Source organism: Ornithodoros turicata, chromosome 4 (genome assembly GCF_037126465.1).
Source record: "Ornithodoros turicata isolate Travis chromosome 4, ASM3712646v1, whole genome shotgun sequence".
NCBI lineage: Eukaryota > Metazoa > Arthropoda > Arachnida > Ixodida > Argasidae > Ornithodoros > Ornithodoros turicata.
The window spans coordinates 28,519,766-28,532,322 of NC_088204.1; the positions used below are offsets into that span (position 1 = coordinate 28,519,766).

General features: G+C 45.1%; 1 protein-coding gene and 1 long non-coding RNA gene across 5 annotated transcripts in view; one reads left to right on the forward strand and one right to left on the reverse strand.

Moving 5' to 3' along the window:
• The window catches only part of LOC135392883 (uncharacterized), a 100,694-nt gene that overhangs the window by 74,270 nt on the left and 13,867 nt on the right, over positions 1-12,557 (reverse strand). The window lies entirely within an intron of this gene.
• Positions 2,574-5,235, forward strand: LOC135391389 (uncharacterized). Its single transcript, XR_010421918.1, has 5 exons — positions 2,574-2,645; positions 3,142-3,236; positions 3,441-3,548; positions 4,074-4,182; positions 5,024-5,235. It is a non-coding gene; the product is annotated as an uncharacterized LOC135391389 (long non-coding RNA).

The window sequence follows — 12,557 nt, forward strand, 5'->3', positions numbered from 1 at the left end:
AGAGTTATCCTACTTTTCGTTAAAGAATAAAAGAGTGAAAGAGTACTTTAGAGAATATCCACTGACAGTTAACACCTGTTTATACAAAACACTTTACAGGCATTGAAATGGTGTGTCCTCTATACAGGGTCGTGAAAATCTGCACAATGAACAGTACAGTGGGAGATCAGCTATAACACCACGAAACGACGTTTCTTTTCTGAAATTCCGAGAATTGTTAACGGAGACTGGCGGGTCACTAGTACTGCACTCTGATACTAATGAGAACAAATTTCTTTCAGCATGGTCAACAAAAGTTATGCGAGATGGGGGCCACATTTGCTCGGTAACATTTGTAAAGAGCAACGAATAAATGCAGCTTGCATTTTCCTTCAATGGTATCAAGACGGTCAAGATGAATTTCTTGGAACAATTTTTATTAATGAAACCTGGATGCATTATGCAAGTGCTGAGACAAAATACCATAGGAAGTCATGGTGGGTGCCCGGTGAAAGCATTCTGAAGGAGGTCAAGCTCGCGTTTTCGTCTGGAAAGGCTATGCCGACAATGTTTTAGGACTATCATTGTGTGCAACTTGTAGATTATCTCACATGCACAATGACAGTAAATGCAGATGTACTGCGAGATCCTGGGAAAGCGTCAAACTACAATGAAACAAAAACGCACAGGACTTGGAAGGGTGTAGTACAACCACGTCAACGCTGTCTGCACTCGTCTTGAAAGACTCAGGATTTGTTCCAGAAATTCATCTGGAAATTTGCCAAAGAGAGAAAAAGTACACAAGCGAGCTGGTACAACGTTGAAATAGGAAGCATCACCTTGAGCATGAGGAGAATGAAGTATACAGGAGACACAAACGTGAGTTTCCTTTTCGTGGGCTTCCTGTATACTTCCGTTCTCCTCGTGCTCAAGGTGACGATTCCTACTTCAATGAAAATTTGCCCAATTTGCTGTTCCATCTTCCTCTCAAAGCACCCCTCGGCAGTCACCAATTCGCAAGTGATCATGAAACACAAATTGATCAGGTGAAATGCAAAATGAATGCCTCACAGTTTCAAAAATGTACAGCTAAATAAGGTGACTGTGTTAGGGAGTAACGTTGAGCTCTAATCTGTACATAAATTTTTTCAATGTTGTGCTATAGGTTTATTATTTTGATCACAGCAGAGGAACTTTTGTTGGATGATCCTCATACATGAAGGAAATTCCTTATTCTCTTACTTTCCATCACACGTGTGTGGAGCAGCAAGTACAATCTGTTTGCAAATGATCATACTGAGGTAATAAAACTGGACTCTGCAACAACCTTCAGAAACTATTAAAGGAATGGACCACATTAACTTTGTCCAATTATATTATGACCAAATGGATAGTATGTAGTCTTTCATGCTATGTGAGTTGTATGCCCATATATTGTAACAAAAGATCAGTCAGATGAAGGCAGTCTGACTGAGGTACGTAGATAATTTAAATAATGTCCATACATATGATGATCCGAGTGTTTTTGGCTCACTGACATGCATATACACTGACAGCATCCACAACTAGAAGACATTACCAGAATCTAAGTGCTGTGAAGTAATATTTTATTTTACTGAATATATATCTTTCTTAACGAAAGCCCGCATTTGTTCGGAGCAATGTTTCTTGAACTATCGTTCCTGATGGCGTTACCGTTGCTGGTAAATGTAAATTTTGTACGTTAGTAACTCCCCTGCACCAACACCTTAGCACCAACTGCTACACCAACTTAAAGAAATCAGCAACTAAATTATTGAATCACTGAAACGTCAATAAAAAAGACGACGACTCTGACGAATCGTGCAGCGCAGCACTATAAACCATAGCTCCACAAACACAGAAGCACTTTGCACGTAGGCAGCAGATAGCAGATGTTTGTTTACTGCACATAACATCTTCCCACAAGCTACACAGCTGCAGCAGTAAAATGGAATCTGACGTGACTCAGGGATTTCAGGACCCTTCAAAAAATCTTGAAACTGCCCATGGTATCTTTTTGAAACCGCTGAACAGGCAATGCGCTACATATTAGGCACACCTGTAGCTCAGTAGCAAAGGCACTCATAAAATGTTTGCAAAAAGAACAGCGATTTTCAACACACACATCACAAAATACGACACTCGTCGCTGCAACAACGGTGGCAATTGCATAATGATGATGATGTTGGTGTCACTTCCGCTGGATTGGCATATGTGTTATTTAACATTTAACCTCCACCACCCAATTATAATGAACGGCCACGGAAATTAAAGATATTACAAAAAATAAGTACTCAATAAGCACGAGCTAAAGCAATGACAATGACGTCTGCCCGTCTACCCAATCACCATCCATCATCCATCCATCCAACCAGTTCGAACCAGTTCAGTTTCAACGGTTGAAACTTCAAACTTTCCGGACGCGCAACGGGTAGCAGTTGGGGTCTTCGCGGCTGCATGCTGCATTCCACTGGTTGTTATACGAAAATCTTTCGAAGTTCTAATCTCCCGCGCGTTTTGTCTTGCAATTTTTGAGCATAGCGAGAACGTACGCCGTACTGTCCAATGATAAAAGCTGTTAAGCGCAGCGCCAGAGTACTGTGGTGGACAACGTTTCTTTGTTCTCTGGCTTTCAAGTTTAAGGGGTGAGTTCACTCTTCATTAAAGTATGTGCCTGTTTCTGTGCACCAAACCGCATGTAGTAGAGATGCGTGGCATAATATCGGAATATCGTTTCCTTTATTTCGGCTTCGTATCACCGATTGAAGCATATTGGAAGTGTGGGTTGACCTGACTGCACTTGCATTCAAAGTAGTGATTAACGTTGTATGTTCGGCAGTACAAAGTTTCATTAAGTGCCTTGGTTCGTCTTGGTGCTAAAATAAATACGGTATCACTAATTAACCATCGAGATTAACGAGTTTTCGATGACTGTTGAAGTCTTGAGTAAACGAAAGTCGACAGTTACGGTTTGCAGGGCGGACATGCCGGAACATAAATGCTGGTTAGTTCATTGTCATGTCAGCCCGACTTCGGTTGTTGCATTTTTTGCTGGTAGTGAAACTACACACTAAAAATTTTGCGCAAGTACTTTTGTTTGCATATCATGGTTTCATAGCAACTGGGTTTTTCTTTTTATAGGTGCTTGGACTATCTTGCATCGGTGGATATGAAAATAGTGGTAACCTACCCTACGAAACAGCTATTTGCACATAAGCTTAACAGTTCCCTGTGAGGTGAGGGGAAGCAGTTGTCACTGACGTGTGACTGTGTTGTCCTCCAATCTTCCTGGTGTTCGATGTACCCCCTAATCTTACTCTGGAGGGAGCCTCTTTAAATTTTTTGTCAACAAAGTATTGCAAATATAGTTGGTGGAAGACTCTAACTGCTTTCCATTTACATGGTTGTCTTGTGGTTAACGAAATCAAACTTTTTTTCAGATGCTGTGAAAGTCAGCAGGGAAGTGCGATGTAGAAGAAATGACTGCCAGAAGCTTGCTAAGGAACTGCACAACCTGTGTGGGCAGCAGACAAAATATTCATCAAACGGTACAAAACTAGTATTTTTGTGCTTGGTCGTTTTGAGACATCCTTGGTATTGTATTGAGAACAGCGTGACTATGTCATTCCGTCTTACTTCACCCAAACAGCTACCGGGTAGTAGTGCAAGATTTGAGTTCCTACAAGGTTTATTCACTGAGGTCACCTCAGCGCCATACTATAGGTCCCTCAATGTTTAGTCCTTGCATTTGTTCGCTGCATTATGCCTTTTAGGTGACTATTAACACAAAAAATATGGAAATTGCTCAGAGATTCTACAAATCACAGATCAACAAGTTTTAAACACCAGATATACGGTGAGTATAATATGGGTAACAGCTTGACTGAAATCTACAATAAGGCCGATGGCAGCAAATCTGCCTGCTAGCGACAGTGGCAGTCTCCTGCGGATGATGTCATGTGAATAAACTTGTATGCTACTTGTACGTACTTATAATATTTGACGTAGTGATACAGCTCTTGCTTTGTATTGTCTTTTATAATATACACAGTGTTTATTTTTATCCTGTACAGAAGTTTTGCACCAAAGTTATGAGAGCAGCACAGATGTTTTTTTAGCGTAATGGAGTGATGGAAGTGCTGCGCCAATCATGGAGTGCTTAGCAGTCGCCTGCTCGACCAGGTAAGGTCGTGTGTCACAAGAAAACGCATGTCACATTGATGTACTTTCACAGCGACAGCTGTTACATCCTCATTTCACCGAGATCCTGGCAGCGTCCGCTAGAGCCCTGCGCAGATAAGATTTTTAGCATCCGCGTACACGTTATCTGATCCGCACCGTTGCATACACAACCGTTTAGATCCGCAAGTTCTGAAGGACGCGTAAACACAGCCGGAAGAATGTTGGTATAATTTCGGATGCCTCCATGCTCTCATGGAAGGACTCATGGCGACAAGCAAAGGTAAACCTTTCAACAAACGCGATATGGAGAGACTTCTGGAACGCTTCCTCACCGGTGCTCGTGTGGACGCCAAAATGCCTTCTCTCCCGTCTTGGCCGTGCATGGTTAAAGGTGAACCTGGGCATGCGCTCGCTGTCGGTGCGCAATACAAATAAATTGCTAGTAGAAAAATTACAGCATGCGGTATATCCGCATCCGACCTCGAGCCATCCGATCCGCACACCACAGAAAGTGATAAATTCTCATCCGAATCCGCAAGTATCTTACTGATATTCGCTTCCATCCGCGGATGGTGCAGGGTTCTAGCGTCCACATCAGGTAGTGACGCGCAAACAGATTTTCAGCTGTTGCTGCAATTTGTGTTGTGTAGCTGTAACAGTTCTGTGATTTTTGTACGTGCAGCTTCTTTTCTTTGTGTCTCTCAGATCAATGTTGATACAGCTTTTGCTCTTATGTGGCCAGACAAGCATCCCGTAAAAGAGTGTGCATAGCCACTAAACAAACTAGTTAGAACTAGCAGGCTACATAATGCTTTCTGACATGTTTTGTTCTATTTTCTAGCCACAGTGAGTCATTGGAGGCAGTGCTGCAGCACCAACAATCACTCGTTGGAAGAAAGGAATGAGGTGGCCATCAACACCCTGCTGCCAGTTCAACACTCCTCAGTCAAAACACAAGACGCCTGCTTGGCGGCAAAGTCAATCCAGTTTTAGACAAGAGTTTTGTACCGTAGACTTCGTGTGTGGTTTACTGCGAATAAATGTTTATGCTGAGATCCGTGTTGCTATCAATTATATCATATTTCTGCATGAATGCATGCCAGGACGGTAGCAGGACTAGTCATGGTCTAAAGTAGGTCTAAAGGTGGCTAAAGTAAGGTACAGGAAATGTATAACCCTAGACCTGTCGCCTGAATGGAGGGATAAAATTGGTCTAGCTGTAGACTTCATGTCTAATACATGGTTAAGTGTCTGACCCTGTTCCAGACATCCAGGTCAAAAGAGTGTCTAAATCACGGCTAGGTACATAGACATCGGATGTCTAGGGCTAGATGGCTAGGTGGCGTAACGTTAGACGTGTTATTTGACGTCTAGTGGAGGGATACTAGACATTTGGTCTAATTGCCTAGACATTCTATAGACATTCCTTATCTCTTTTTTTAGACGTCATTTAGACGTTTACTAGCCCACCATGTGTTCCCTGGGTTAACGTGAACACCCTTCGTATGTTTTCGCTCGCCATAGTTACGCCCGACATCATTCTGTTCATCCAGAATGTTCTTGAATGGATTCAATTCCTGCAGGTACCGCTGAGAAATAACTTTTTAATAGCAATAGCCATTTTTTTAGATAATGATGACATTTTGGCGTAAAAAAACACGCTAAGATTTAATAAACAGCAGCTCAGGAAAATCCTGTCACCGGCTGTTCTGTCTGAGGTTTTCCCTGGGTTTTCTGAAGACTTTCCAGACAAATGCCGGCACGGTTCCCCCTGAAGTCGTCCCAGGACGCATACTAACCCCCCCTGTCCCCCACTCCTTCCTGCTGTCCTCTCTCGTCCTGTCCACGTCTGTACGCCGCTCATAGCCACAGTTGCTTCGGACACAGTTGCTGCTAACACGGAATTTAAAAGAAGCTAAAGAAAAAAACACCATTCGTTGGATTTGAACCCACATTCTCCGGTTGCCGTAATGTTACTTGTGGGTGCAGCCACCGACTTGCTACACCTGCACGCGTTCTCCAAATTGTTCATGAGATGTTTGCTCGGGTTACTAGAAAAAGTTGCCCGTGAACGCAGCCCAATGTTATGCTGTGCTGCAATTTCCGGAACCGTTACTTGCCGGTTCTCGAGGATGGCTTGGTAAACGCCTCTGATGTTCACAGTCGGACAAACGCGTCCATGTGGTTCTCTCAGCAGATTTCATCGCCCCTATAGTTTGTCACAATATCTCATGCTTCGACAAATAATTTGCACCATCCGTACACCTACTCTTCCCCTTGACATCATCGGTTCCCTATGCTGATATGCTTGTAAACTTTGCAAAATTAACATTTGCAACAAGTTTGGGTAGCCACGGGTAGTGTTGATACCGGTGAAATGAGTCAGTGTAATAATGTGCGCCGGCTGTAGAAGCGGTTGATGAGCTGGAAGCCCATATCGGCGGCGACTTTCAAATCTCGCGAAAGTGGCGTCATCTGTTGAATCCGTTGGTAAACCGATACCCATATGTTGAACAGATATCGAACTATGCTGTGTCGGCGGCGCCATCTGTTGAAATAAATTGCTTCACATTAGTGGCGGCTCTTTTGAAAATGTTCTGGCGCCATCGTGGCGCCATCTGCCCTAAGCGAGCCGAACTATGAAACAGTTAGGTTTTCTCGAAAAACCTGGCCCTGTGGTTAAGCGAAGGTATATCTAAGCTGGTAGCGAAAACAAGAGAAAATACCAAATCAGACCCATCGGCAAAGCTATCAGCATGAGGCACGAGCGATCCTGGGTGTTGGTAGTAGAGGTGCAATCGTAAACAAAAAAAAAAAAAAAAAGAAACTACAACGTGGGCATGATTTGTGTGTGTAGTAATAGGTTATTCGTAATTTCAATGTAGGAAAAACTTTCTGTTACCCCACACGTGCACATATATCAAATCATCTACCACCCGATTACATTTCCGTGTCCTGCTCCCATGTGTCACATGCGTGTCACATGTGTCACACACTTGCGCATGTGTCACAGTGGGCGTGTTTATCCATGCGTCTCTGTATCCGTGCCGTGTGTCCGTGCATTGTAATGCGGAGTTCTTACACTTTTTGGGCTAAACAGGAAGCGACGTTCACATCTCAGAGCTGTAGACCAAGATTTACACGTGTGAACAGATGAATACAATACATCCCCTGTTGCTAGCCCCGCGATAAAAAAAAATTCGCTATGGGACGAGCGGCCATGGTAGCATGAGTGTTAGCAGGAATCAGCTGTGCACCAACGATGTTATATTTTGTTGCAATGTCAGGGTGTCGAACCGAAACGTTTTTCGTTCCGGTTTTCGTTCCGGTTACATCATAAACGATCCGGTACCGGTTCTGCTCCGGAGCAAAAAAATAACGGTTCATACCGGTTTTTAACCGGTTCCGCTTCTCCTGGGAATATTCATCCCCACAAAAAAAAAAAAAATCAATGTTACAAAATGTAAACCCGTTTATTCCGCATACATGGTATTTAATATTAATAGACAGCTGTGAAATTGGTAGCTCCTGGTTCCTGTAGGTTACTGTCTGTTCAAATGGACTTTCTCCTTTCTTGCAGCACATGCTACAAACGGACTTGTCGTGATGTCATACGTAAATTACTTTCTTGCTGGATTGGAGCGATCGCGTCCCATCCGAATGTCTGTTGCTACTGTCTAGCCTGCAAGCACCACCGCACGAGTAGGACGCAAATCGAGGAACACCTTCACTCACAAACGCGCTCGACGGCTCCGCTTTATTTTCTTCGTGTCCTGTCCACAAAAGAGTTGCCACTTCACACGAGCTTGCCCTCGCGTATACGTAAATGTATTCAACTTAGCTGCTCTCCAACAAGTGACGCGTTGCGCGACATTACCGATAAAGAACACGTTATGCAGCCCCCTTGGGTCGCTGTTTAGTTGAGGAGAGTTTGCGGGGATCAAATTAAAACGAACACTACGGCACATTGCTAGAGAGTTACATGTACCTCTAAGTCTGTGTGCGTGCGCGAACGATAAACCATTACAAAGGGAGCCTAAGGGTCATAGTATACCAACATACATTCCACCGTAACCGTAGCCCTCGTATGGTATCCATGACATGACTTCAGAGCACACGACGTCTGTTTCATTTGCCTATCTGTAGTCCAAACCGGCGAAGTTTTTTCTTGGACCGAAAACCGTTAAATATATTTTTCGGTTTCCCTCCTGAGCAAAAAAAAACGTATACGGTTTCGATTCCGTTCCGGTTCGCACCAAAATAGCGTTTTTTTCGGTTTTCGGTTCCGGTTTTCGGTTCGCTCCGACACCCTGGTACCTATAATGGCCACTCATTTAATAAATGCAAACGTCTAATCACTACGTGTACGTGTAGCTCTAGGTGAGAAATGGACCTTAAGTGAACCCTCCTAATTTTTGTGTGGGCACAACGATGCCGTTCTGTTTGGGATGGTCAAAATCAGTGATAACTTTATATATTTCGAATTGATATATTTAATTAAACCTGATATGACACATTTTTCTGCGTTCTCGTCTGGTGTTGTTGCCTGGGTGAGGACAAGGGAATACACCGCAAACGAAGTGCGCGAATGTAAACGTGCCATGGCTAATTATGCACTACTTTTTGTTCACACTGCTGACGTCATCTCTGACGTCATTTATTTACAATGCCAGCAGTCCGCCCAACGGATGAATCGCGCTGACAGTCTCTATCATGGCGTCATTCTGAAGACACAGGGGCCTATGGGGGATTGCGCTACCTGTTTAGATATGCTTTGGTTAAGCTGCGAGACTGCAACGCAAAACGCCTGAGTTCGGTTTCTAAAATTCGCTTGTGACATCAGGATCATTTGACATCGCCCTCGATGATGTCGATGTGATCAATGTCATTGTGAATGATATGGTTGTTTAGATATCTTATTAGAAAACGTCATAGTTACCCTAGAGATATGCTCCTTATCTGAAGGCAGAGCGGATGCTGCCTTGGGTGACGTTGTGACGTGAGAAATGACGTCATTCTTGGTCGTTACATTACCACTGTTGCTAGTATTGATCTGTGCCACTACTGCTCCAGTATCATCTTCCAACATGGTTTCTCATGGCATTCCCACAAATTGGCATTGTCCTCACCGAGTGCACCGGCGCACCAGCTAATCACATACCACGCTCCTGTCCGGCTACGAGACCGCGAGTTCTGAGGTCCTTAGCATTCAATAAAACCAAGAATGTTCACTGAACCATTGCAGGTGACTATGCTTACATATTAGTGTTGCATCAAGAGCGTGCCAACATGCACATTTCTGTGATAAACTCACTGCTAATAGCTCACATGATATAGTGGTCAGGATGATAGCTTTCCTAGCCGAGACTGGGTGGTAACGTGGGTTTGAACGCAAGCGCCGGCTTGCTGTCTTGGGTTCCCTGGATTTTCTGGCAGAGTTTCCACACGGACGGATACTAACCCCTCCTGTCCTCTCTCCATCGCTCCACATCTGCACGCCGCTGACAGCCCCAGTTGCTTCGCAGCGCTAACACGGAATTAAAGCAGACTAAAGGACGATTAATGCGGCGGAAATGCGGTAGCTCTTCGTATTCTCTTGTGTATTTTTTGTTCACAGCCGACCCAGCAGCCATCCACTACCACCATCCAGCACTATCCACCCCTGTCCATGTCTATCCACCTCCATCTATCACTATTCTTTCACTAACTGTCACTAACTATTACTAACTACCCATAACTACACAGCCACAACATCGGCGCAAGCCGCCGCGCTGATTGGAGAGAGAGACAGAGAGAGAGGTCTTCCATCTACCAGTGCGCATGCGCAGCACGTGGTTGTGGGAGGAGGAAGGGTGCAGATATGTTTTCTCTGAGGCTTTACACATCCATCAGACGGTCAGAATTTTCCATTTTGGGGGTTCTAATACTGTAATGTGTGCCGTGCGTAGGGGATGAAGAAGAGAGAGAGGAAAACGAAACGAAAAGAAAACCGAACGCGATCGGACAACGTGTTTTATGAACCATTCATTGCAATTGATAACATTTCTAGCCGACCTGGCTCGCCAGGAATCTATGAGACATGTCCAACCAAACGTTCAAACAACTAGATGTTCAAACCAAACCAATACAAGAAGAAAAAAGCACGAAGTTAATGTTATGCCGCCCTTCCTGCTCCCCCCCCCCCAAAAAAAAGGAAAAAGAAAATGAACGGGAATATGTTAGGGACAACTTAAGAAATGAGTGTTCCACCTAAATCTAACTGAGGTTAGGACACAAATTACTGCGTATCTTCCTGGTATTTGTAGTAAGATGCCAACTTGCTCGCAAAAGTGCTACGATTGCGTAACTTGAGTACAGTGTTTAAGTTGCTCATAAATCTGCCTTCTGACAAAATCCGCTCGGCAATCAAGGGTGATATCGGCAGTGCACCGTCCCAGATGGTCGACGGCACGTCCATCCACCTCGCTGGTGATTTCCTTCCGTACTAGGACAAATCAGCAGCTTACAATGCCGCTGACGTCAACCGCCTCCGCAGAGTAGGCGCTACACCCTTTCTCTCAGAGTTTCGAAACTGGCACGGAGCTGCCTCTGCAGTCACCGTACGACGGCCCCTGGTGGACGGAGCACAAGAATCACCATTTCACCCTTCGTATTACGAACCGGCAAGATTTGCTGCCAAAGTCAGACTCGAACATGCCTTCCTGCCACCCCTGCCGCCAGTCCCTGCAACACCACTTGTGAGCCACGTCACAGCGTTTCTTTCACCTTCAGGAGACACACGCTCATGCAGTGCCTGATCGGTGCATCCACTTTAGCGAGATAGGGCTGCTGTAACGTCGACCATAAGGTCGAAGTAATGCTGATGACCAGGAGAACGACGAGGTCCAGTGTTGCTGCAACTGCATGCACAGCTGTGCTCTGTACAGCTGTACAGCTGTACTGTACTGGTGACAGTTGATACCGTCACCAACATTTTCAGTTCAGAAATCCTTAAGTAGCATGGAAGTGACCCCCAAAATATTCGTTGTTTTTCGGTGGGGCGTCTTCCGCAAGGAATAAAGCGGTGACCGCATACGACGATTTCTCGACGGAAAAACGGTGGGATGAACCGCATGCACAGATTTCTACTGCGGCGGACGGAGGCGTCCTCGCGGGCGTTTCGTTACTCCGTGTTAAATTTTGACTTCAAATTAAGTGATAAATATTTTGCTACACATAGAAAACTTATAGTGGCACACAGAAGAAGTTCTTGCTGTCACAGCATGCATATTCGCAAAGCAAGCGCTACAAAAGCGCCATCAGAGAGCAGCGAGTAGACGACAGCATCCTTCCCACTTCCCAGGTTAGCCATACGGGCATCCGAAATGCCCGCCACTGGTCCGGCACGCCCCTCGTGGAACGACAGCGCGCGGAGCGGTCTTATTGGCTGCCGTCGAGCGGCCGCTTCCGCTCTTCGACGAATTTTTCTGTCTACCGCTGTCGTCGAGAAATCGGTGAAGTTCCCATTGCTCGCGTCGGCTCACCGGAAAAACAGTGACGGTGGCCGTTTTTCCGTCGAGAATTCGTCGTATGCGGTTAGCGCTTAAAATGAGAAAAACGATGAGCGCGGGTGACCTACAGAGCTAGCGCAAGGCTCTGTTCCACACACCTTTAAAAAATCCTCTCCCCGTGCAAAGAGCGCATCGGGGAACGAGAAAATGACGTGACGCATCGTGGGCTTCGGCACGTGACCAATAACGCTCAACAGCACAGCTCACCCAAGCAGCACAATGTACTGAAAGTCGAGTGCAATAGGGGTGGACGGTATGTGTCTTATCAACGTTCTTTAGCTTCACGAGTGTCTTCAAGGCCTTCCACCTACCCGTCCACCCCTATTGCACTCGACTTTCAGTACACTGTGCTGCTTGGGCAGGCATGTGTAAGCGGCGCGTGAGCTGAGAAAAAAAAGAAAGAAAAATGCACTGAACAGGTTCTGCACCACACTGTCACATCTCTGGCTGTCTTTTGTAAATTTTTTTCCGCAGTGACAATACACCGCAGAGCGAAAATATTTTGCACGGTGACTCCTGGTGGACATCTTCGCGAATGAGACAGGGTTTCGAGCCATGTTAAGTGTCACTTCCATGCGCCTCTAATGGCTACGAGACAGCTGGTTAAATTCGGCTGAGCAGTTGTAGTGTGTGCTGGCTACTGTTTCGCATTAAACATATTGGAGGGATGCCGGTCAGCAATTCTATACCAACTACACATGCCCCGCACGGCTATGACTACAGTACGTAAGCGGGCAGATCGTTTCGTAAATGAAAGGGGCACTAAAATCCAAAAACAAGTCCACTTCAAATTACGTTGCACGCTAAGTCAATTTCGTACTTGTT